General features: G+C 49.3%; 19 non-coding genes across 19 annotated transcripts; 7 read left to right on the top strand and 12 right to left on the bottom strand.

Annotated features, from left to right (window-relative positions):
* Window positions 1-115: 115 nt before the first annotated feature.
* Window positions 116-188, top strand: Trnav-uac. The gene has a single exon. It is a non-coding gene; the product is annotated as a tRNA-Val (tRNA).
* A 1407-nt stretch (window positions 189-1595) lies between these two features.
* Trnap-ugg lies at window positions 1596-1667 on the bottom strand. The gene has a single exon. It is a non-coding gene; the product is annotated as a tRNA-Pro (tRNA).
* Window positions 1668-3306: 1639 nt separating this feature from the next.
* Window positions 3307-3378, bottom strand: Trnap-cgg. Its single transcript has one exon. It is a non-coding gene; the product is annotated as a tRNA-Pro (tRNA).
* A 235-nt stretch (window positions 3379-3613) lies between these two features.
* Window positions 3614-3686, top strand: Trnav-uac. Its single transcript has one exon. It is a non-coding gene; the product is annotated as a tRNA-Val (tRNA).
* Window positions 3687-5097: 1411 nt separating this feature from the next.
* On the bottom strand, window positions 5098-5169 carry Trnap-ugg. Its single transcript has one exon. It is a non-coding gene; the product is annotated as a tRNA-Pro (tRNA).
* Window positions 5170-6808: 1639 nt separating this feature from the next.
* On the bottom strand, window positions 6809-6880 carry Trnap-cgg. Its single transcript has one exon. It is a non-coding gene; the product is annotated as a tRNA-Pro (tRNA).
* A 235-nt stretch (window positions 6881-7115) lies between these two features.
* Trnav-uac lies at window positions 7116-7188 on the top strand. The gene has a single exon. It is a non-coding gene; the product is annotated as a tRNA-Val (tRNA).
* A 1411-nt stretch (window positions 7189-8599) lies between these two features.
* Window positions 8600-8671, bottom strand: Trnap-ugg. Its single transcript has one exon. It is a non-coding gene; the product is annotated as a tRNA-Pro (tRNA).
* A 1639-nt stretch (window positions 8672-10310) lies between these two features.
* Window positions 10311-10382, bottom strand: Trnap-cgg. The gene has a single exon. It is a non-coding gene; the product is annotated as a tRNA-Pro (tRNA).
* A 235-nt stretch (window positions 10383-10617) lies between these two features.
* Trnav-uac lies at window positions 10618-10690 on the top strand. Its single transcript has one exon. It is a non-coding gene; the product is annotated as a tRNA-Val (tRNA).
* Window positions 10691-12102: 1412 nt separating this feature from the next.
* On the bottom strand, window positions 12103-12174 carry Trnap-ugg. Its single transcript has one exon. It is a non-coding gene; the product is annotated as a tRNA-Pro (tRNA).
* Window positions 12175-13814: 1640 nt separating this feature from the next.
* On the bottom strand, window positions 13815-13886 carry Trnap-cgg. Its single transcript has one exon. It is a non-coding gene; the product is annotated as a tRNA-Pro (tRNA).
* A 235-nt stretch (window positions 13887-14121) lies between these two features.
* Trnav-uac lies at window positions 14122-14194 on the top strand. The gene has a single exon. It is a non-coding gene; the product is annotated as a tRNA-Val (tRNA).
* A 1412-nt stretch (window positions 14195-15606) lies between these two features.
* Window positions 15607-15678, bottom strand: Trnap-ugg. The gene has a single exon. It is a non-coding gene; the product is annotated as a tRNA-Pro (tRNA).
* Window positions 15679-17316: 1638 nt separating this feature from the next.
* On the bottom strand, window positions 17317-17388 carry Trnap-cgg. The gene has a single exon. It is a non-coding gene; the product is annotated as a tRNA-Pro (tRNA).
* Window positions 17389-17623: 235 nt separating this feature from the next.
* Window positions 17624-17696, top strand: Trnav-uac. The gene has a single exon. It is a non-coding gene; the product is annotated as a tRNA-Val (tRNA).
* A 1411-nt stretch (window positions 17697-19107) lies between these two features.
* Window positions 19108-19179, bottom strand: Trnap-ugg. Its single transcript has one exon. It is a non-coding gene; the product is annotated as a tRNA-Pro (tRNA).
* Window positions 19180-20818: 1639 nt separating this feature from the next.
* Window positions 20819-20890, bottom strand: Trnap-cgg. The gene has a single exon. It is a non-coding gene; the product is annotated as a tRNA-Pro (tRNA).
* A 235-nt stretch (window positions 20891-21125) lies between these two features.
* Trnav-uac lies at window positions 21126-21198 on the top strand. Its single transcript has one exon. It is a non-coding gene; the product is annotated as a tRNA-Val (tRNA).
* Window positions 21199-22018: the final 820 nt, after the last annotated feature.

Raw genomic sequence — 22018 nt, 5'->3', positions numbered from 1 at the left:
CTTTTACTACAGGAACTTCACGAATCGGAGGGAGCTCGTAGCCGATGCCCTTGCTAACACAGAAGACAAACTGTTGCTATTACGAGTCTCCGGGTGGTACATGAAAAGAACCGTCGTTTCCGTGGTGTAGCGGTTATCACGTCTGCTTTACACGCAGAAGGTCCCCGGTTCGATCCCGGGCGGGAACACAACAATTTTAATCTATATTTCGGATTTCATTTCCGAGATGACCTGACGTCCGCGTATGCAGAGACAAGCAATGTCGTATGCTAGACGGATAGGGCGTCATTTTACGGTCAAATACTGTTGCTCTCTTATTGCACCGGTATTTGGTAACTGAGAACGCCCCTAGCTCCATTATGGCTGGCAAAATTTATAATCCGGTTCTTCAGGGCTACTTCAAGTGCGCTTGCTACTGGCTTTCCTGAGCTCACCCTACTCGCCTTGTCACAGCTCTGTCAAAGTGTGATGCTAACTAATAATGAGAAACTCTTAGCCACGCTCAATCTTACATGCCACCCCTTGGTTGTTGCCGTCGCTAGTAAGATGAGGGTAGACTGTCGCACAATTAAGCTGAATCTCCACTCACGGTGCACATATCCCGCAAAGACAACCTTGTTTTCCGTTGCATGCAAAATTACCGTCTGCTTTTCTACCGAATTCCACCTACGTACTTTACTGGTGCCGCATTCTTGTTATATCCACGTGCTATAACAGGCGTCTACTCTTCATTGAGGAGCTGCAACCGGGGCTGAGTTCCACCTACTCTTCAGCACGGTCAAAATGGCAGGGCTCGTCCGGGATTTGAACCCGGGACCTCCTGCACCCAAAGCAGGAATCATACCCCCTTTTTTTTTTTTTTTTTTTAATTTTTTTTCGTTTTTAGATTGGGAAATTGCATCTGCTACCACCTGTACCCGAAACCTTCGTAATCGCCTTCACGCGTCGGACCAGAGTGTCAATTGCTCACGTCGAATAAGAAATTCGTTTGATATTGACGGCGAGCTTTTTGCGCTGACTCAGCCACTGACGTGCGATCAGTTTGCACAAAACGCGAGGGCTCGTCCGGGATTTGAACCCGGGACCTCCTGCACCCTAAGCAGGAATTATACCCATTTTTTTTTTTTTTTTTTTTTTTTTTGAACCTGTCTCCGCTGTTAGGACACTAAGCAGTGTGGTTAGCTGCATTCAGCCCCCGTGGCAATGTCTTGCAGTCCTCCAGCTTTGTTGACCACAGTTAGGTGCCTCGATAAGAGGTGGACAGGTGTCGCATCGCTCTCGCCGTCACTTGTTACCACGAATCGTACTTAACGTAGTTTTCTGCAAGCGTCAGCGTAGCGTCAGTCGAGCTAAGTCGGGCCAAGTCGCATAAGAGGAGCAACAAAATGCGCATTTCCGGTACCGGGAATCGAACCCCGGCCTCCTGGGTGAGAGCCAGGTACCCCAGCCACTTTTTTTTTTTTTTTTTTTTTTTTTTAACGCGTCGGACCAGAGTGTCAATTGCTCACATCGAATAAGAAGTTCATTTGATATTGACGGCGAGCTTTTTGCGCTGACTCAGCCACTGACGTGCGATCAGTTTGCACAAAACGCTAGGGCTCGTCCGGGATTTGAACCCGGGACCTCCTGCACCCAAAGCAGGAATCATACCCCTAGACCAACGAGCCACCTGGCTGGAGCAGTCAAGTTAATCCCAAGTAGTGCGCCTCACAGGGAACACAAACTTTCACGTGAATTCGCAAGATAAACGCTTTCTGCAGGCAGCACTCACCACTGATGAGAAGAATATTAAAGGCAACGAATAAAAAGCGAAATAACTGCATCGAGCACTGCTTATGAACAGCCGGCAGTGCCTCAGTTTCGGTATGTGGTTTCTCAGGGTTAAGAGAAGGCGAATGCACTAAACAAAAGAACATCGGGAAACCAAGCACCAACTCATAACGAAAAGATTGCACAATATACTGCAAGCAAAATTTCCAGAAGACGGATACTGAAGACGCCGCAGACAAAAGAATTATTCTATGCAGTAACGAATATCTAGGAAGCGTGAATTGCATGTGCTGCTCCACCACACAACTTCTTTTGATACTGTTTTACTTATTCTAAATTTTCATTACCTCATCGTCTCTAGAATACTGTGCGGTTATCACCTGGTTTCCAACAGCGATAGTAGTAAGTAAATCGACTACAAAGTCTTTCAAAGTAGGTCAGACACAAAAAAAAAATCGGAGCTGCGTGTAGCTCATGTCATTCTGCTTTCAATCGTGAATCTCCGGCTGGGAGTAGTGGCGTACTTCTGTAATCCAAGCTTCTGGGAGGCCGTTGTGTGGGAGAGATCTGGAAACAACTACAGATTCGACCGTTCCACGAGCTCAGGAACGGCCGCGATGCCTTCATCGAGCTCTGCAGATCGACAGATGATAGTGTGGAAATTTCGGCAAGCGGTGGCTAAGGGTTAAGAGAAGCCAAACGCACTAAACACAAGAAAGTCGGGAAACCGAAGCACACAACTCATAACGAAAAGATTGCGGAATGCAGTGCGAAAGCAAAACTTCGAGAAGACCAACTCTGAAGCCATCGGCGAGCTAGGAATTATTCCGCACAAGAAGCGATCATGTAGGAAGAGCGAGCCGAAGCTGTCGCTCGACCACACAATAAATTTTTGCTTAATCCCAATTTGCAGTACCGGTTCGACACTAGAATACTGCGCCTTGGTTCTTCCAAAAGCGATAGTAATAAGCACGTCCACTGCAGTGTCATTTGGGGTAGTGAGTCAGACATGGGGAGGATATGAGGCGGGTGGAATATGCAACGGCAGGGGCATTGCAGGGCGGCCGCCGACTCCTTGGGCTGTGGCGCGCCGGTGCCGGCGGCGGCCTGGCTGGGCTGCTGGTGCCTCCATGTAGAGCTGCCGCCGAGCCCAGGCACCGTGCCGCTAACGAAGCGATTGCCTTTGGTGACATCTTTTGCAATAACGACTGCGCGAATCGACGGTATCTCGTAAGGAAGGAAAGAGCAGCAGCTGCCGCCGAGCCCAGGCGCCGTGCCTAACACGCAGAAGGTCCCCGGCTCGATTGCGGGCGGAAACCCGTTTTCGTCGCACTCAGCAAGACACTTGCTACGATCTCTACTGTGACCATTTAAATCAACTTCAAACGTTCCATCAGCAGGGTGCACATGGCTCAAATGAAACATGAAACGGTTTCAGAACTGGTTGTCGGATTTTAGCGCTGACTTGGAGGCCTGGAAATGCGCGAAACAGCCGCCGCCATGCGATTTGTTACCGCACCGTTGTACAAAACGCAAGGGCTCGTCCGGGATTTGAACCCGGGACCTCCTGCACCCGAAGCAGGAATCATACCCCTAGACCAACGAGCCTATTCGTTCCGAAAACGCACTGCATGTGAATGACGCCACCTTTGATGGTCTCACCATGTAGGGCTGCAGCTCAGCCAGCGTTCTCCCTGTCTGTCGCGGTTGGATTGTTTCCATCGACGTCTTTTACTACAGGAACTTCACGAATCGGAGGGAGCTCGTAGCCGATGCCCTTGCTAACACAGAAGACAAACTGTTGCTATTACGAGTCTCCGGGTGGTACATGAAAAGAACCGTCGTTTCCGTGGTGTAGCGGTTATCACGTCTGCTTTACACGCAGAAGGTCCCCGGTTCGATCCCGGGCGGGAACACAACAATTTTAATCTATATTTCGGATTTCATTTCCGAGATGACCTGACGTCCGCGTATGCAGAGACAAGCAATGTCGTATGCTAGACGGATAGGGCGTCATTTTACGGTCAAATACTGTTGCTCTCTTATTGCACCGGTATTTGGTAACTGAGAACGCCCCTAGCTCCATTATGGCTGGCAAAATTTATAATCCGGTTCTTCAGGGCTACTTCAAGTGCGCTTGCTACTGGCTTTCCTGAGCTCACCCTACTCGCCTTGTCACAGCTCTGTCAAAGTGTGATGCTAACTAATAATGAGAAACTCTTAGCCACGCTCAATCTTACATGCCACCCCTTGGTTGTTGCCGTCGCTAGTAAGATGAGGGTAGACTGTCGCACAATTAAGCTGAATCTCCACTCACGGTGCACATATCCCGCAAAGACAACCTTGTTTTCCGTTGCATGCAAAATTACCGTCTGCTTTTCTACCGAATTCCACCTACGTACTTTACTGGTGCCGCATTCTTGTTATATCCACGTGCTATAACAGGCGTCTACTCTTCATTGAGGAGCTGCAACCGGGGCTGAGTTCCACCTACTCTTCAGCACGGTCAAAATGGCAGGGCTCGTCCGGGATTTGAACCCGGGACCTCCTGCACCCAAAGCAGGAATCATACCCCCTTTTTTTTTTTTTTTTTTTTAATTTTTTTTCGTTTTTAGATTGGGAAATTGCATCTGCTACCACCTGTACCCGAAACCTTCGTAATCGCCTTCACGCGTCGGACCAGAGTGTCAATTGCTCACGTCGAATAAGAAATTCGTTTGATATTGACGGCGAGCTTTTTGCGCTGACTCAGCCACTGACGTGCGATCAGTTTGCACAAAACGCGAGGGCTCGTCCGGGATTTGAACCCGGGACCTCCTGCACCCTAAGCAGGAATTATACCCATTTTTTTTTTTTTTTTTTTTTTTTTTTTGAACCTGTCTCCGCTGTTAGGACACTAAGCAGTGTGGTTAGCTGCATTCAGCCCCCGTGGCAATGTCTTGCAGTCCTCCAGCTTTGTTGACCACAGTTAGGTGCCTCGATAAGAGGTGGACAGGTGTCGCATCGCTCTCGCCGTCACTTGTTACCACGAATCGTACTTAACGTAGTTTTCTGCAAGCGTCAGCGTAGCGTCAGTCGAGCTAAGTCGGGCCAAGTCGCATAAGAGGAGCAACAAAATGCGCATTTCCGGTACCGGGAATCGAACCCCGGCCTCCTGGGTGAGAGCCAGGTACCCCAGCCACTTTTTTTTTTTTTTTTTTTTTTTTTTTAACGCGTCGGACCAGAGTGTCAATTGCTCACATCGAATAAGAAGTTCATTTGATATTGACGGCGAGCTTTTTGCGCTGACTCAGCCACTGACGTGCGATCAGTTTGCACAAAACGCTAGGGCTCGTCCGGGATTTGAACCCGGGACCTCCTGCACCCAAAGCAGGAATCATACCCCTAGACCAACGAGCCACCTGGCTGGAGCAGTCAAGTTAATCCCAAGTAGTGCGCCTCACAGGGAACACAAACTTTCACGTGAATTCGCAAGATAAACGCTTTCTGCAGGCAGCACTCACCACTGATGAGAAGAATATTAAAGGCAACGAATAAAAAGCGAAATAACTGCATCGAGCACTGCTTATGAACAGCCGGCAGTGCCTCAGTTTCGGTATGTGGTTTCTCAGGGTTAAGAGAAGGCGAATGCACTAAACAAAAGAACATCGGGAAACCAAGCACCAACTCATAACGAAAAGATTGCACAATATACTGCAAGCAAAATTTCCAGAAGACGGATACTGAAGACGCCGCAGACAAAAGAATTATTCTATGCAGTAACGAATATCTAGGAAGCGTGAATTGCATGTGCTGCTCCACCACACAACTTCTTTTGATACTGTTTTACTTATTCTAAATTTTCATTACCTCATCGTCTCTAGAATACTGTGCGGTTATCACCTGGTTTCCAACAGCGATAGTAGTAAGTAAATCGACTACAAAGTCTTTCAAAGTAGGTCAGACACAAAAAAAAAATCGGAGCTGCGTGTAGCTCATGTCATTCTGCTTTCAATCGTGAATCTCCGGCTGGGAGTAGTGGCGTACTTCTGTAATCCAAGCTTCTGGGAGGCCGTTGTGTGGGAGAGATCTGGAAACAACTACAGATTCGACCGTTCCACGAGCTCAGGAACGGCCGCGATGCCTTCATCGAGCTCTGCAGATCGACAGATGATAGTGTGGAAATTTCGGCAAGCGGTGGCTAAGGGTTAAGAGAAGCCAAACGCACTAAACACAAGAAAGTCGGGAAACCGAAGCACACAACTCATAACGAAAAGATTGCGGAATGCAGTGCGAAAGCAAAACTTCGAGAAGACCAACTCTGAAGCCATCGGCGAGCTAGGAATTATTCCGCACAAGAAGCGATCATGTAGGAAGAGCGAGCCGAAGCTGTCGCTCGACCACACAATAAATTTTTGCTTAATCCCAATTTGCAGTACCGGTTCGACACTAGAATACTGCGCCTTGGTTCTTCCAAAAGCGATAGTAATAAGCACGTCCACTGCAGTGTCATTTGGGGTAGTGAGTCAGACATGGGGAGGATATGAGGCGGGTGGAATATGCAACGGCAGGGGCATTGCAGGGCGGCCGCCGACTCCTTGGGCTGTGGCGCGCCGGTGCCGGCGGCGGCCTGGCTGGGCTGCTGGTGCCTCCATGTAGAGCTGCCGCCGAGCCCAGGCACCGTGCCGCTAACGAAGCGATTGCCTTTGGTGACATCTTTTGCAATAACGACTGCGCGAATCGACGGTATCTCGTAAGGAAGGAAAGAGCAGCAGCTGCCGCCGAGCCCAGGCGCCGTGCCTAACACGCAGAAGGTCCCCGGCTCGATTGCGGGCGGAAACCCGTTTTCGTCGCACTCAGCAAGACACTTGCTACGATCTCTACTGTGACCATTTAAATCAACTTCAAACGTTCCATCAGCAGGGTGCACATGGCTCAAATGAAACATGAAACGGTTTCAGAACTGGTTGTCGGATTTTAGCGCTGACTTGGAGGCCTGGAAATGCGCGAAACAGCCGCCGCCATGCGATTTGTTACCGCACCGTTGTACAAAACGCAAGGGCTCGTCCGGGATTTGAACCCGGGACCTCCTGCACCCGAAGCAGGAATCATACCCCTAGACCAACGAGCCTATTCGTTCCGAAAACGCACTGCATGTGAATGACGCCACCTTTGATGGTCTCACCATGTAGGGCTGCAGCTCAGCCAGCGTTCTCCCTGTCTGTCGCGGTTGGATTGTTTCCATCGACGTCTTTTACTACAGGAACTTCACGAATCGGAGGGAGCTCGTAGCCGATGCCCTTGCTAACACAGAAGACAAACTGTTGCTATTACGAGTCTCCGGGTGGTACATGAAAAGAACCGTCGTTTCCGTGGTGTAGCGGTTATCACGTCTGCTTTACACGCAGAAGGTCCCCGGTTCGATCCCGGGCGGGAACACAACAATTTTAATCTATATTTCGGATTTCATTTCCGAGATGACCTGACGTCCGCGTATGCAGAGACAAGCAATGTCGTATGCTAGACGGATAGGGCGTCATTTTACGGTCAAATACTGTTGCTCTCTTATTGCACCGGTATTTGGTAACTGAGAACGCCCCTAGCTCCATTATGGCTGGCAAAATTTATAATCCGGTTCTTCAGGGCTACTTCAAGTGCGCTTGCTACTGGCTTTCCTGAGCTCACCCTACTCGCCTTGTCACAGCTCTGTCAAAGTGTGATGCTAACTAATAATGAGAAACTCTTAGCCACGCTCAATCTTACATGCCACCCCTTGGTTGTTGCCGTCGCTAGTAAGATGAGGGTAGACTGTCGCACAATTAAGCTGAATCTCCACTCACGGTGCACATATCCCGCAAAGACAACCTTGTTTTCCGTTGCATGCAAAATTACCGTCTGCTTTTCTACCGAATTCCACCTACGTACTTTACTGGTGCCGCATTCTTGTTATATCCACGTGCTATAACAGGCGTCTACTCTTCATTGAGGAGCTGCAACCGGGGCTGAGTTCCACCTACTCTTCAGCACGGTCAAAATGGCAGGGCTCGTCCGGGATTTGAACCCGGGACCTCCTGCACCCAAAGCAGGAATCATACCCCCTTTTTTTTTTTTTTTTTTTTAATTTTTTTTCGTTTTTAGATTGGGAAATTGCATCTGCTACCACCTGTACCCGAAACCTTCGTAATCGCCTTCACGCGTCGGACCAGAGTGTCAATTGCTCACGTCGAATAAGAAATTCGTTTGATATTGACGGCGAGCTTTTTGCGCTGACTCAGCCACTGACGTGCGATCAGTTTGCACAAAACGCGAGGGCTCGTCCGGGATTTGAACCCGGGACCTCCTGCACCCTAAGCAGGAATTATACCCATTTTTTTTTTTTTTTTTTTTTTTTTTTTGAACCTGTCTCCGCTGTTAGGACACTAAGCAGTGTGGTTAGCTGCATTCAGCCCCCGTGGCAATGTCTTGCAGTCCTCCAGCTTTGTTGACCACAGTTAGGTGCCTCGATAAGAGGTGGACAGGTGTCGCATCGCTCTCGCCGTCACTTGTTACCACGAATCGTACTTAACGTAGTTTTCTGCAAGCGTCAGCGTAGCGTCAGTCGAGCTAAGTCGGGCCAAGTCGCATAAGAGGAGCAACAAAATGCGCATTTCCGGTACCGGGAATCGAACCCCGGCCTCCTGGGTGAGAGCCAGGTACCCCAGCCACTTTTTTTTTTTTTTTTTTTTTTTTTTTAACGCGTCGGACCAGAGTGTCAATTGCTCACATCGAATAAGAAGTTCATTTGATATTGACGGCGAGCTTTTTGCGCTGACTCAGCCACTGACGTGCGATCAGTTTGCACAAAACGCTAGGGCTCGTCCGGGATTTGAACCCGGGACCTCCTGCACCCAAAGCAGGAATCATACCCCTAGACCAACGAGCCACCTGGCTGGAGCAGTCAAGTTAATCCCAAGTAGTGCGCCTCACAGGGAACACAAACTTTCACGTGAATTCGCAAGATAAACGCTTTCTGCAGGCAGCACTCACCACTGATGAGAAGAATATTAAAGGCAACGAATAAAAAGCGAAATAACTGCATCGAGCACTGCTTATGAACAGCCGGCAGTGCCTCAGTTTCGGTATGTGGTTTCTCAGGGTTAAGAGAAGGCGAATGCACTAAACAAAAGAACATCGGGAAACCAAGCACCAACTCATAACGAAAAGATTGCACAATATACTGCAAGCAAAATTTCCAGAAGACGGATACTGAAGACGCCGCAGACAAAAGAATTATTCTATGCAGTAACGAATATCTAGGAAGCGTGAATTGCATGTGCTGCTCCACCACACAACTTCTTTTGATACTGTTTTACTTATTCTAAATTTTCATTACCTCATCGTCTCTAGAATACTGTGCGGTTATCACCTGGTTTCCAACAGCGATAGTAGTAAGTAAATCGACTACAAAGTCTTTCAAAGTAGGTCAGACACAAAAAAAAAATCGGAGCTGCGTGTAGCTCATGTCATTCTGCTTTCAATCGTGAATCTCCGGCTGGGAGTAGTGGCGTACTTCTGTAATCCAAGCTTCTGGGAGGCCGTTGTGTGGGAGAGATCTGGAAACAACTACAGATTCGACCGTTCCACGAGCTCAGGAACGGCCGCGATGCCTTCATCGAGCTCTGCAGATCGACAGATGATAGTGTGGAAATTTCGGCAAGCGGTGGCTAAGGGTTAAGAGAAGCCAAACGCACTAAACACAAGAAAGTCGGGAAACCGAAGCACACAACTCATAACGAAAAGATTGCGGAATGCAGTGCGAAAGCAAAACTTCGAGAAGACCAACTCTGAAGCCATCGGCGAGCTAGGAATTATTCCGCACAAGAAGCGATCATGTAGGAAGAGCGAGCCGAAGCTGTCGCTCGACCACACAATAAATTTTTGCTTAATCCCAATTTGCAGTACCGGTTCGACACTAGAATACTGCGCCTTGGTTCTTCCAAAAGCGATAGTAATAAGCACGTCCACTGCAGTGTCATTTGGGGTAGTGAGTCAGACATGGGGAGGATATGAGGCGGGTGGAATATGCAACGGCAGGGGCATTGCAGGGCGGCCGCCGACTCCTTGGGCTGTGGCGCGCCGGTGCCGGCGGCGGCCTGGCTGGGCTGCTGGTGCCTCCATGTAGAGCTGCCGCCGAGCCCAGGCACCGTGCCGCTAACGAAGCGATTGCCTTTGGTGACATCTTTTGCAATAACGACTGCGCGAATCGACGGTATCTCGTAAGGAAGGAAAGAGCAGCAGCTGCCGCCGAGCCCAGGCGCCGTGCCTAACACGCAGAAGGTCCCCGGCTCGATTGCGGGCGGAAACCCGTTTTCGTCGCACTCAGCAAGACACTTGCTACGATCTCTACTGTGACCATTTAAATCAACTTCAAACGTTCCATCAGCAGGGTGCACATGGCTCAAATGAAACATGAAACGGTTTCAGAACTGGTTGTCGGATTTTAGCGCTGACTTGGAGGCCTGGAAATGCGCGAAACAGCCGCCGCCATGCGATTTGTTACCGCACCGTTGTACAAAACGCAAGGGCTCGTCCGGGATTTGAACCCGGGACCTCCTGCACCCGAAGCAGGAATCATACCCCTAGACCAACGAGCCTATTCGTTCCGAAAACGCACTGCATGTGAATGACGCCACCTTTGATGGTCTCACCATGTAGGGCTGCAGCTCAGCCAGCGTTCTCCCTGTCTGTCGCGGTTGGATTGTTTCCATCGACGTCTTTTACTACAGGAACTTCACGAATCGGAGGGAGCTCGTAGCCGATGCCCTTGCTAACACAGAAGACAAACTGTTGCTATTACGAGTCTCCGGGTGGTACATGAAAAGAACCGTCGTTTCCGTGGTGTAGCGGTTATCACGTCTGCTTTACACGCAGAAGGTCCCCGGTTCGATCCCGGGCGGGAACACAACAATTTTAATCTATATTTCGGATTTCATTTCCGAGATGACCTGACGTCCGCGTATGCAGAGACAAGCAATGTCGTATGCTAGACGGATAGGGCGTCATTTTACGGTCAAATACTGTTGCTCTCTTATTGCACCGGTATTTGGTAACTGAGAACGCCCCTAGCTCCATTATGGCTGGCAAAATTTATAATCCGGTTCTTCAGGGCTACTTCAAGTGCGCTTGCTACTGGCTTTCCTGAGCTCACCCTACTCGCCTTGTCACAGCTCTGTCAAAGTGTGATGCTAACTAATAATGAGAAACTCTTAGCCACGCTCAATCTTACATGCCACCCCTTGGTTGTTGCCGTCGCTAGTAAGATGAGGGTAGACTGTCGCACAATTAAGCTGAATCTCCACTCACGGTGCACATATCCCGCAAAGACAACCTTGTTTTCCGTTGCATGCAAAATTACCGTCTGCTTTTCTACCGAATTCCACCTACGTACTTTACTGGTGCCGCATTCTTGTTATATCCACGTGCTATAACAGGCGTCTACTCTTCATTGAGGAGCTGCAACCGGGGCTGAGTTCCACCTACTCTTCAGCACGGTCAAAATGGCAGGGCTCGTCCGGGATTTGAACCCGGGACCTCCTGCACCCAAAGCAGGAATCATACCCCCTTTTTTTTTTTTTTTTTTTTTTAATTTTTTTTCGTTTTTAGATTGGGAAATTGCATCTGCTACCACCTGTACCCGAAACCTTCGTAATCGCCTTCACGCGTCGGACCAGAGTGTCAATTGCTCACGTCGAATAAGAAATTCGTTTGATATTGACGGCGAGCTTTTTGCGCTGACTCAGCCACTGACGTGCGATCAGTTTGCACAAAACGCGAGGGCTCGTCCGGGATTTGAACCCGGGACCTCCTGCACCCTAAGCAGGAATTATACCCATTTTTTTTTTTTTTTTTTTTTTTTTTTGAACCTGTCTCCGCTGTTAGGACACTAAGCAGTGTGGTTAGCTGCATTCAGCCCCCGTGGCAATGTCTTGCAGTCCTCCAGCTTTGTTGACCACAGTTAGGTGCCTCGATAAGAGGTGGACAGGTGTCGCATCGCTCTCGCCGTCACTTGTTACCACGAATCGTACTTAACGTAGTTTTCTGCAAGCGTCAGCGTAGCGTCAGTCGAGCTAAGTCGGGCCAAGTCGCATAAGAGGAGCAACAAAATGCGCATTTCCGGTACCGGGAATCGAACCCCGGCCTCCTGGGTGAGAGCCAGGTACCCCAGCCACTTTTTTTTTTTTTATTTTTTTTTTTTTAACGCGTCGGACCAGAGTGTCAATTGCTCACATCGAATAAGAAGTTCATTTGATATTGACGGCGAGCTTTTTGCGCTGACTCAGCCACTGACGTGCGATCAGTTTGCACAAAACGCTAGGGCTCGTCCGGGATTTGAACCCGGGACCTCCTGCACCCAAAGCAGGAATCATACCCCTAGACCAACGAGCCACCTGGCTGGAGCAGTCAAGTTAATCCCAAGTAGTGCGCCTCACAGGGAACACAAACTTTCACGTGAATTCGCAAGATAAACGCTTTCTGCAGGCAGCACTCACCACTGATGAGAAGAATATTAAAGGCAACGAATAAAAAGCGAAATAACTGCATCGAGCACTGCTTATGAACAGCCGGCAGTGCCTCAGTTTCGGTATGTGGTTTCTCAGGGTTAAGAGAAGGCGAATGCACTAAACAAAAGAACATCGGGAAACCAAGCACCAACTCATAACGAAAAGATTGCACAATATACTGCAAGCAAAATTTCCAGAAGACGGATACTGAAGACGCCGCAGACAAAAGAATTATTCTATGCAGTAACGAATATCTAGGAAGCGTGAATTGCATGTGCTGCTCCACCACACAACTTCTTTTGATACTGTTTTACTTATTCTAAATTTTCATTACCTCATCGTCTCTAGAATACTGTGCGGTTATCACCTGGTTTCCAACAGCGATAGTAGTAAGTAAATCGACTACAAAGTCTTTCAAAGTAGGTCAGACACAAAAAAAAAAATCGGAGCTGCGTGTAGCTCATGTCATTCTGCTTTCAATCGTGAATCTCCGGCTGGGAGTAGTGGCGTACTTCTGTAATCCAAGCTTCTGGGAGGCCGTTGTGTGGGAGAGATCTGGAAACAACTACAGATTCGACCGTTCCACGAGCTCAGGAACGGCCGCGATGCCTTCATCGAGCTCTGCAGATCGACAGATGATAGTGTGGAAATTTCGGCAAGCGGTGGCTAAGGGTTAAGAGAAGCCAAACGCACTAAACACAAGAAAGTCGGGAAACCGAAGCACACAACTCATAACGAAAAGATTGCGGAATGCAGTGCGAAAGCAAAACTTCGAGAAGACCAACTCTGAAGCCATCGGCGAGCTAGGAATTATTCCGCACAAGAAGCGATCATGTAGGAAGAGCGAGCCGAAGCTGTCGCTCGACCACACAATAAATTTTTGCTTAATCCCAATTTGCAGTACCGGTTCGACACTAGAATACTGCGCCTTGGTTCTTCCAAAAGCGATAGTAATAAGCACGTCCACTGCAGTGTCATTTGGGGTAGTGAGTCAGACATGGGGAGGATATGAGGCGGGTGGAATATGCAACGGCAGGGGCATTGCAGGGCGGCCGCCGACTCCTTGGGCTGTGGCGCGCCGGTGCCGGCGGCGGCCTGGCTGGGCTGCTGGTGCCTCCATGTAGAGCTGCCGCCGAGCCCAGGCACCGTGCCGCTAACGAAGCGATTGCCTTTGGTGACATCTTTTGCAATAACGACTGCGCGAATCGACGGTATCTCGTAAGGAAGGAAAGAGCAGCAGCTGCCGCCGAGCCCAGGCGCCGTGCCTAACACGCAGAAGGTCCCCGGCTCGATTGCGGGCGGAAACCCGTTTTCGTCGCACTCAGCAAGACACTTGCTACGATCTCTACTGTGACCATTTAAATCAACTTCAAACGTTCCATCAGCAGGGTGCACATGGCTCAAATGAAACATGAAACGGTTTCAGAACTGGTTGTCGGATTTTAGCGCTGACTTGGAGGCCTGGAAATGCGCGAAACAGCCGCCGCCATGCGATTTGTTACCGCACCGTTGTACAAAACGCAAGGGCTCGTCCGGGATTTGAACCCGGGACCTCCTGCACCCGAAGCAGGAATCATACCCCTAGACCAACGAGCCTATTCGTTCCGAAAACGCACTGCATGTGAATGACGCCACCTTTGATGGTCTCACCATGTAGGGCTGCAGCTCAGCCAGCGTTCTCCCTGTCTGTCGCGGTTGGATTGTTTCCATCGACGTCTTTTACTACAGGAACTTCACGAATCGGAGGGAGCTCGTAGCCGATGCCCTTGCTAACACAGAAGACAAACTGTTGCTATTACGAGTCTCCGGGTGGTACATGAAAAGAACCGTCGTTTCCGTGGTGTAGCGGTTATCACGTCTGCTTTACACGCAGAAGGTCCCCGGTTCGATCCCGGGCGGGAACACAACAATTTTAATCTATATTTCGGATTTCATTTCCGAGATGACCTGACGTCCGCGTATGCAGAGACAAGCAATGTCGTATGCTAGACGGATAGGGCGTCATTTTACGGTCAAATACTGTTGCTCTCTTATTGCACCGGTATTTGGTAACTGAGAACGCCCCTAGCTCCATTATGGCTGGCAAAATTTATAATCCGGTTCTTCAGGGCTACTTCAAGTGCGCTTGCTACTGGCTTTCCTGAGCTCACCCTACTCGCCTTGTCACAGCTCTGTCAAAGTGTGATGCTAACTAATAATGAGAAACTCTTAGCCACGCTCAATCTTACATGCCACCCCTTGGTTGTTGCCGTCGCTAGTAAGATGAGGGTAGACTGTCGCACAATTAAGCTGAATCTCCACTCACGGTGCACATATCCCGCAAAGACAACCTTGTTTTCCGTTGCATGCAAAATTACCGTCTGCTTTTCTACCGAATTCCACCTACGTACTTTACTGGTGCCGCATTCTTGTTATATCCACGTGCTATAACAGGCGTCTACTCTTCATTGAGGAGCTGCAACCGGGGCTGAGTTCCACCTACTCTTCAGCACGGTCAAAATGGCAGGGCTCGTCCGGGATTTGAACCCGGGACCTCCTGCACCCAAAGCAGGAATCATACCCCCTTCTTTTTTTTTTTTTTTTAATTTTTTTTCGTTTTTAGATTGGGAAATTGCATCTGCTACCACCTGTACCCGAAACCTTCGTAATCGCCTTCACGCGTCGGACCAGAGTGTCAATTGCTCACGTCGAATAAGAAATTCGTTTGATATTGACGGCGAGCTTTTTGCGCTGACTCAGCCACTGACGTGCGATCAGTTTGCACAAAACGCGAGGGCTCGTCCGGGATTTGAACCCGGGACCTCCTGCACCCTAAGCAGGAATTATACCCATTTTTTTTTTTTTTTTTTTTTTTTTTTTGAACCTGTCTCCGCTGTTAGGACACTAAGCAGTGTGGTTAGCTGCATTCAGCCCCCGTGGCAATGTCTTGCAGTCCTCCAGCTTTGTTGACCACAGTTAGGTGCCTCGATAAGAGGTGGACAGGTGTCGCATCGCTCTCGCCGTCACTTGTTACCACGAATCGTACTTAACGTAGTTTTCTGCAAGCGTCAGCGTAGCGTCAGTCGAGCTAAGTCGGGCCAAGTCGCATAAGAGGAGCAACAAAATGCGCATTTCCGGTACCGGGAATCGAACCCCGGCCTCCTGGGTGAGAGCCAGGTACCCCAGCCACTTTTTTTTTTTTTTATTTTTTTTTTTTTTAACGCGTCGGACCAGAGTGTCAATTGCTCACATCGAATAAGAAGTTCATTTGATATTGACGGCGAGCTTTTTGCGCTGACTCAGCCACTGACGTGCGATCAGTTTGCACAAAACGCTAGGGCTCGTCCGGGATTTGAACCCGGGACCTCCTGCACCCAAAGCAGGAATCATACCCCTAGACCAACGAGCCACCTGGCTGGAGCAGTCAAGTTAATCCCAAGTAGTGCGCCTCACAGGGAACACAAACTTTCACGTGAATTCGCAAGATAAACGCTTTCTGCAGGCAGCACTCACCACTGATGAGAAGAATATTAAAGGCAACGAATAAAAAGCGAAATAACTGCATCGAGCACTGCTTATGAACAGCCGGCAGTGCCTCAGTTTCGGTATGTGGTTTCTCAGGGTTAAGAGAAGGCGAATGCACTAAACAAAAGAACATCGGGAAACCAAGCACCAACTCATAACGAAAAGATTGCACAATATACTGCAAGCAAAATTTCCAGAAGACGGATACTGAAGACGCCGCAGACAAAAGAATTATTCTATGCAGTAACGAATATCTAGGAAGCGTGAATTGCATGTGCTGCTCCACCACACAACTTCTTTTGATACTGTTTTACTTATTCTAAATTTTCATTACCTCATCGTCTCTAGAATACTGTGCGGTTATCACCTGGTTTCCAACAGCGATAGTAGTAAGTAAATCGACTACAAAGTCTTTCAAAGTAGGTCAGACACAAAAAAAAATCGGAGCTGCGTGTAGCTCATGTCATTCTGCTTTCAATCGTGAATCTCCGGCTGGGAGTAGTGGCGTACTTCTGTAATCCAAGCTTCTGGGAGGCCGTTGTGTGGGAGAGATCTGGAAACAACTACAGATTCGACCGTTCCACGAGCTCAGGAACGGCCGCGATGCCTTCATCGAGCTCTGCAGATCGACAGATGATAGTGTGGAAATTTCGGCAAGCGGTGGCTAAGGGTTAAGAGAAGCCAAACGCACTAAACACAAGAAAGTCGGGAAACCGAAGCACACAACTCATAACGAAAAGATTGCGGAATGCAGTGCGAAAGCAAAACTTCGAGAAGACCAACTCTGAAGCCATCGGCGAGCTAGGAATTATTCCGCACAAGAAGCGATCATGTAGGAAGAGCGAGCCGAAGCTGTCGCTCGACCACACAATAAATTTTTGCTTAATCCCAATTTGCAGTACCGGTTCGACACTAGAATACTGCGCCTTGGTTCTTCCAAAAGCGATAGTAATAAGCACGTCCACTGCAGTGTCATTTGGGGTAGTGAGTCAGACATGGGGAGGATATGAGGCGGGTGGAATATGCAACGGCAGGGGCATTGCAGGGCGGCCGCCGACTCCTTGGGCTGTGGCGCGCCGGTGCCGGCGGCGGCCTGGCTGGGCTGCTGGTGCCTCCATGTAGAGCTGCCGCCGAGCCCAGGCACCGTGCCGCTAACGAAGCGATTGCCTTTGGTGACATCTTTTGCAATAACGACTGCGCGAATCGACGGTATCTCGTAAGGAAGGAAAGAGCAGCAGCTGCCGCCGAGCCCAGGCGCCGTGCCTAACACGCAGAAGGTCCCCGGCTCGATTGCGGGCGGAAACCCGTTTTCGTCGCACTCAGCAAGACACTTGCTACGATCTCTACTGTGACCATTTAAATCAACTTCAAACGTTCCATCAGCAGGGTGCACATGGCTCAAATGAAACATGAAACGGTTTCAGAACTGGTTGTCGGATTTTAGCGCTGACTTGGAGGCCTGGAAATGCGCGAAACAGCCGCCGCCATGCGATTTGTTACCGCACCGTTGTACAAAACGCAAGGGCTCGTCCGGGATTTGAACCCGGGACCTCCTGCACCCGAAGCAGGAATCATACCCCTAGACCAACGAGCCTATTCGTTCCGAAAACGCACTGCATGTGAATGACGCCACCTTTGATGGTCTCACCATGTAGGGCTGCAGCTCAGCCAGCGTTCTCCCTGTCTGTCGCGGTTGGATTGTTTCCATCGACGTCTTTTACTACAGGAACTTCACGAATCGGAGGGAGCTCGTAGCCGATGCCCTTGCTAACACAGAAGACAAACTGTTGCTATTACGAGTCTCCGGGTGGTACATGAAAAGAACCGTCGTTTCCGTGGTGTAGCGGTTATCACGTCTGCTTTACACGCAGAAGGTCCCCGGTTCGATCCCGGGCGGGAACACAACAATTTTAATCTATATTTCGGATTTCATTTCCGAGATGACCTGACGTCCGCGTATGCAGAGACAAGCAATGTCGTATGCTAGACGGATAGGGCGTCATTTTACGGTCAAATACTGTTGCTCTCTTATTGCACCGGTATTTGGTAACTGAGAACGCCCCTAGCTCCATTATGGCTGGCAAAATTTATAATCCGGTTCTTCAGGGCTACTTCAAGTGCGCTTGCTACTGGCTTTCCTGAGCTCACCCTACTCGCCTTGTCACAGCTCTGTCAAAGTGTGATGCTAACTAATAATGAGAAACTCTTAGCCACGCTCAATCTTACATGCCACCCCTTGGTTGTTGCCGTCGCTAGTAAGATGAGGGTAGACTGTCGCACAATTAAGCTGAATCTCCACTCACGGTGCACATATCCCGCAAAGACAACCTTGTTTTCCGTTGCATGCAAAATTACCGTCTGCTTTTCTACCGAATTCCACCTACGTACTTTACTGGTGCCGCATTCTTGTTATATCCACGTGCTATAACAGGCGTCTACTCTTCATTGAGGAGCTGCAACCGGGGCTGAGTTCCACCTACTCTTCAGCACGGTCAAAATGGCAGGGCTCGTCCGGGATTTGAACCCGGGACCTCCTGCACCCAAAGCAGGAATCATACCCCCTTTTTTTTTTTTTTTTTTTTAATTTTTTTTCGTTTTTAGATTGGGAAATTGCATCTGCTACCACCTGTACCCGAAACCTTCGTAATCGCCTTCACGCGTCGGACCAGAGTGTCAATTGCTCACGTCGAATAAGAAATTCGTTTGATATTGACGGCGAGCTTTTTGCGCTGACTCAGCCACTGACGTGCGATCAGTTTGCACAAAACGCGAGGGCTCGTCCGGGATTTGAACCCGGGACCTCCTGCACCCTAAGCAGGAATTATACCCATTTTTTTTTTTTTTTTTTTTTTTTTTTGAACCTGTCTCCGCTGTTAGGACACTAAGCAGTGTGGTTAGCTGCATTCAGCCCCCGTGGCAATGTCTTGCAGTCCTCCAGCTTTGTTGACCACAGTTAGGTGCCTCGATAAGAGGTGGACAGGTGTCGCATCGCTCTCGCCGTCACTTGTTACCACGAATCGTACTTAACGTAGTTTTCTGCAAGCGTCAGCGTAGCGTCAGTCGAGCTAAGTCGGGCCAAGTCGCATAAGAGGAGCAACAAAATGCGCATTTCCGGTACCGGGAATCGAACCCCGGCCTCCTGGGTGAGAGCCAGGTACCCCAGCCACTTTTTTTTTTTTTTATTTTTTTTTTTTTAACGCGTCGGACCAGAGTGTCAATTGCTCACATCGAATAAGAAGTTCATTTGATATTGACGGCGAGCTTTTTGCGCTGACTCAGCCACTGACGTGCGATCAGTTTGCACAAAACGCTAGGGCTCGTCCGGGATTTGAACCCGGGACCTCCTGCACCCAAAGCAGGAATCATACCCCTAGACCAACGAGCCACCTGGCTGGAGCAGTCAAGTTAATCCCAAGTAGTGCGCCTCACAGGGAACACAAACTTTCACGTGAATTCGCAAGATAAACGCTTTCTGCAGGCAGCACTCACCACTGATGAGAAGAATATTAAAGGCAACGAATAAAAAGCGAAATAACTGCATCGAGCACTGCTTATGAACAGCCGGCAGTGCCTCAGTTTCGGTATGTGGTTTCTCAGGGTTAAGAGAAGGCGAATGCACTAAACAAAAGAACATCGGGAAACCAAGCACCAACTCATAACGAAAAGATTGCACAATATACTGCAAGCAAAATTTCCAGAAGACGGATACTGAAGACGCCGCAGACAAAAGAATTATTCTATGCAGTAACGAATATCTAGGAAGCGTGAATTGCATGTGCTGCTCCACCACACAACTTCTTTTGATACTGTTTTACTTATTCTAAATTTTCATTACCTCATCGTCTCTAGAATACTGTGCGGTTATCACCTGGTTTCCAACAGCGATAGTAGTAAGTAAATCGACTACAAAGTCTTTCAAAGTAGGTCAGACACAAAAAAAAAATCGGAGCTGCGTGTAGCTCATGTCATTCTGCTTTCAATCGTGAATCTCCGGCTGGGAGTAGTGGCGTACTTCTGTAATCCAAGCTTCTGGGAGGCCGTTGTGTGGGAGAGATCTGGAAACAACTACAGATTCGACCGTTCCACGAGCTCAGGAACGGCCGCGATGCCTTCATCGAGCTCTGCAGATCGACAGATGATAGTGTGGAAATTTCGGCAAGCGGTGGCTAAGGGTTAAGAGAAGCCAAACGCACTAAACACAAGAAAGTCGGGAAACCGAAGCACACAACTCATAACGAAAAGATTGCGGAATGCAGTGCGAAAGCAAAACTTCGAGAAGACCAACTCTGAAGCCATCGGCGAGCTAGGAATTATTCCGCACAAGAAGCGATCATGTAGGAAGAGCGAGCCGAAGCTGTCGCTCGACCACACAATAAATTTTTGCTTAATCCCAATTTGCAGTACCGGTTCGACACTAGAATACTGCGCCTTGGTTCTTCCAAAAGCGATAGTAATAAGCACGTCCACTGCAGTGTCATTTGGGGTAGTGAGTCAGACATGGGGAGGATATGAGGCGGGTGGAATATGCAACGGCAGGGGCATTGCAGGGCGGCCGCCGACTCCTTGGGCTGTGGCGCGCCGGTGCCGGCGGCGGCCTGGCTGGGCTGCTGGTGCCTCCATGTAGAGCTGCCGCCGAGCCCAGGCACCGTGCCGCTAACGAAGCGATTGCCTTTGGTGACATCTTTTGCAATAACGACTGCGCGAATCGACGGTATCTCGTAAGGAAGGAAAGAGCAGCAGCTGCCGCCGAGCCCAGGCGCCGTGCCTAACACGCAGAAGGTCCCCGGCTCGATTGCGGGCGGAAACCCGTTTTCGTCGCAATCAGCAAGACACTTGCTACGATCTCTACTGTGACCATTTAAATCAACTTCAAACGTTCCATCAGCAGGGTGCACATGGCTCAAATGAAACATGAAACGGTTTCAGAACTGGTTGTCGGATTTTAGCGCTGACTTGGAGGCCTGGAAATGCGCGAAACAGCCGCCGCCATGCGATTTGTTACCGCACCGTTGTACAAAACGCAAGGGCTCGTCCGGGATTTGAACCCGGGACCTCCTGCACCCGAAGCAGGAATCATACCCCTAGACCAACGAGCCTATTCGTTCCGAAAACGCACTGCATGTGAATGACGCCACCTTTGATGGTCTCACCATGTAGGGCTGCAGCTCAGCCAGCGTTCTCCCTGTCTGTCGCGGTTGGATTGTTTCCATCGACGTCTTTTACTACAGGAACTTCACGAATCGGAGGGAGCTCGTAGCCGATGCCCTTGCTAACACAGAAGACAAACTGTTGCTATTACGAGTCTCCGGGTGGTACATGAAAAGAACCGTCGTTTCCGTGGTGTAGCGGTTATCACGTCTGCTTTACACGCAGAAGGTCCCCGGTTCGATCCCGGGCGGGAACACAACAATTTTAATCTATATTTCGGATTTCATTTCCGAGATGACCTGACGTCCGCGTATGCAGAGACAAGCAATGTCGTATGCTAGACGGATAGGGCGTCATTTTACGGTCAAATACTGTTGCTCTCTTATTGCACCGGTATTTGGTAACTGAGAACGCCCCTAGCTCCATTATGGCTGGCAAAATTTATAATCCGGTTCTTCAGGGCTACTTCAAGTGCGCTTGCTACTGGCTTTCCTGAGCTCACCCTACTCGCCTTGTCACAGCTCTGTCAAAGTGTGATGCTAACTAATAATGAGAAACTCTTAGCCACGCTCAATCTTACATGCCACCCCTTGGTTGTTGCCGTCGCTAGTAAGATGAGGGTAGACTGTCGCACAATTAAGCTGAATCTCCACTCACGGTGCACATATCCCGCAAAGACAACCTTGTTTTCCGTTGCATGCAAAATTACCGTCTGCTTTTCTACCGAATTCCACCTACGTACTTTACTGGTGCCGCATTCTTGTTATATCCACGTGCTATAACAGGCGTCTACTCTTCATTGAGGAGCTGCAACCGGGGCTGAGTTCCACCTACTCTTCAGCACGGTCAAAATGGCAGGGCTCGTCCGGGATTTGAACCCGGGACCTCCTGCACCCAAAGCAGGAATCATACCCCCTTTTTTTTTTTTTTTTTTTTTTAATTTTTTTTCGTTTTTAGATTGGGAAATTGCATCTGCTACCACCTGTACCCGAAACCTTCGTAATCGCCTTCACGCGTCGGACCAGAGTGTCAATTGCTCACGTCGAATAAGAAATTCGTTTGATATTGACGGCGAG

The sequence above is a fragment of the Schistocerca piceifrons genome, unplaced genomic scaffold (assembly GCF_021461385.2).
Source record: "Schistocerca piceifrons isolate TAMUIC-IGC-003096 unplaced genomic scaffold, iqSchPice1.1 HiC_scaffold_651, whole genome shotgun sequence".
NCBI classification, from domain to species: domain Eukaryota; kingdom Metazoa; phylum Arthropoda; class Insecta; order Orthoptera; family Acrididae; genus Schistocerca; species Schistocerca piceifrons.
The sequence above is the reverse complement of the archived record's forward strand: the minus strand, read 5'-3'. Positions and strand labels throughout refer to the sequence as shown.